Source organism: Gambusia affinis, linkage group LG21, assembly GCF_019740435.1.
Source record: "Gambusia affinis linkage group LG21, SWU_Gaff_1.0, whole genome shotgun sequence".
Classification (NCBI taxonomy): domain Eukaryota; kingdom Metazoa; phylum Chordata; class Actinopteri; order Cyprinodontiformes; family Poeciliidae; genus Gambusia; species Gambusia affinis.
In genome coordinates this window covers 18,200,483-18,203,184 of record NC_057888.1, presented here as the reverse complement: position 1 = coordinate 18,203,184, position 2,702 = coordinate 18,200,483, and positions in this window count along the sequence as shown.

The following is a 2,702-nucleotide window of genomic DNA, read 5'->3' as shown; positions in this document are numbered from 1 at the left end:
GCAAATGCCATTCTTTAGATCTGTCCGATCTCAGCGAAGTATGAGGGAGCGAAGAGAAAGAAAGGATGACCGGGGATGGAAGGGGGAGAGGGGGAATTGCCTTTTCATGTAGACTCCACTAATCGCTTCCCTAACAAAATATGGCAGACTTGTACTAATAAGTAAGTTAAGGCTCAGTGGACAGAGAGAGTGAAACAGCACAGAGGCTAATGGAACTGAGAGCTTTCCATGCCTCCATGGGTGTCTTAATTGTCGAAAGGAGATTCTCAGATGAGCGTTTCTGCGAGCTGCTCGGGCCGCTGGATTTCGGGAGGGCCTTAAATTGGGAGAGCGGACTCACTGGAGTTGTTTTAAGACTAAGCCTCTCTCATGTGCGCGGACGGCTGGATCAAATCCCTCTATCCCAAGTCTGCAAACAGGTCCTGTAATTAACGCTTGTTTGTGCGCGTCTTCCAATGCGGCCGACGGGGGACTGCAGACGGCTCGTATCAAAAATCCATAACTTCTGCTGTTCCGTGCTTTTTCATCCTGCGGTATCTGCATCATGCGCTTGTTTATTCTCGCATAGCTTCGCACTAGCGTTAATTTTCATCACATATGCAAGTAATCTGAGCTTGTATTTATTTATTTTTTTTCCCCCAATCACAGGTAGTCTGGATTTATTGGCTCTCATTGCTATTGTTAACAGGCTACCTTTATGGTGATCTATGTTAGCACTGCTGGCTCCTAACTAGTTATTACAGCTCTAAGAATCCCAACCAGCACGGTTCATTAGGAGGGAAATTAGAGTGCAGCGGAGTCCATGAGAGATACACAATGCGCTTTTAATCTAAAAAGGTCAATGTGCACAAGCCATTTTAGAGATTCACTGCGAGCTTGTAATTGGGGGGCCTTGTCTGAAGACGGCGAAGAATTAAATGAAGACAAAGTTACAGAGCGTGGGGTTGGCCTTTGATGAGAATCAGGAGGTGAGGATGCTTCATTTGCAACCTTTAATCAGTCCAGCGAGATCAGATTCATGTGTGATTGTAGAAGAAGAGAAAGTGTGTGGGGCGGGTGGAGGAGGGGGGGGTGAAATGGTAATTAGTATTGATTACCTATGTGCTTATGACCCCGTGCTCTCCCCTTGCATTCCTAAATCAACCCAAATTATTGAATTTTCTAATTTCATGCTCAGGGAGAGGGAGCCAGCAACACAAAACTGCCTACACGATGAACCAAGTAGTCATGGAGGAGGAGCGGCGGCGGCGGTCTCAAGAAATTCAAGTGAAGAGAGACCAGCATTAACCATACAGGGTCTAAGTCGGGGATAATAATTATTCTTGGACAGTCTGTAGGGAGCAAAGGTGATTCGGGTAGCTTTTTCTTCAAATTACATTTCACGTCACTCCACTGTCGCTAAGCGATGGCCTCAGCACAGCCATATATGTATGTAATTACTCCCAGTTAGCACAAGGAAAAGAAAAAAAAGTCAATTTAAGCAGTTTTATTTTTTTTTTAAAGGGAGCCCAATTACATGTATACACAATTAATACACCCATGGGAAATTGAAATTTTCTTTCAAATGATCAGATTAATTCCTAATTATGGCAATACACACACACACACACACACACACACAGTTAATCTACTTTAGTAATAAGCCACCATACAGTGGAATGGTGAGAAAAGGTGGACTGCCAGTGATGGAGGGAATCCGTGTCACAGTGGACCCGGTGAACCGGGGGGACTGCTGCGCCTGACGGCGCTCTGCCGCCATCTACTGGATCATCTGGTTCACAACTAACTCGATTAATCACTGCCCGTCTCAGTCCTCCCATCACGACGGTCAGGACGGAGGGAGAGGGTGACCTTCTGTTTCGGGCGAAGATTTCCAAGGTTAGCACTAAAATGGCTGATTGATTATGCAAGATGAAATTAAGCCGATGTTGTTTGTGTAATGATCCAAAAGGGCCTGGAGCATCTATCCTCACTGAAGGATTGTGAGACAGCAGAAATCTGAGAGAGAGCCTAAGCAAACCCCTCCCTCCCACCACCACCTCTTCTCAGTGGGAAAACAACTAAAAGACTCCCAGAACGCTAACCACACACAGAGCAGCATTCTCCTGTTGGTTGCAGCTGTTCTGGTGTCTTTTCATATCGTTTTTGTTGAAACCGTTTCCAAATCTGTGTTCGCTACTTTACTGATCATTTAAAACGTTGTTTTGGATATTGTTGGACAACTCTACCAATTTGTAGAGCCGCTCAATTATTTTCTTGCTGTCTCAGCTCTTTTTGTTGTCATTTGAAATCTTTTTTTAGTCATCAATGACCATAATTATACTTGTTTGATTCTTATTCATCTTATATTGTGTTTCAGTTGATTTTGGATTGAAATTCCTTTTGGTTTTCCCTTCCCTGGGTCCATCCTTTATCTTGTTCTCTTCTTTTGTTTTCTACTTTTAAGACTGTATTTTTTGTGTGTGTGTGTGTGTGTGTTCATAATTTTCTGGTTACGGAAGCCATTTTGAATCTGTCTTTTTTTTTGTAACAACCTGCTCTGCCTGAAATCCTTGTTCGCTCTGCATCTTTCTAACAGCTTTACGAATATTTCCAACCCCTTTCATATGAAGCAGGGTTCTGTTTTGTTTTTGTAAATGTAACGATTAATTAAAATTAAAATAGTAGATGAACAAAATAATAAAAAGAAACAATCAGTAGGC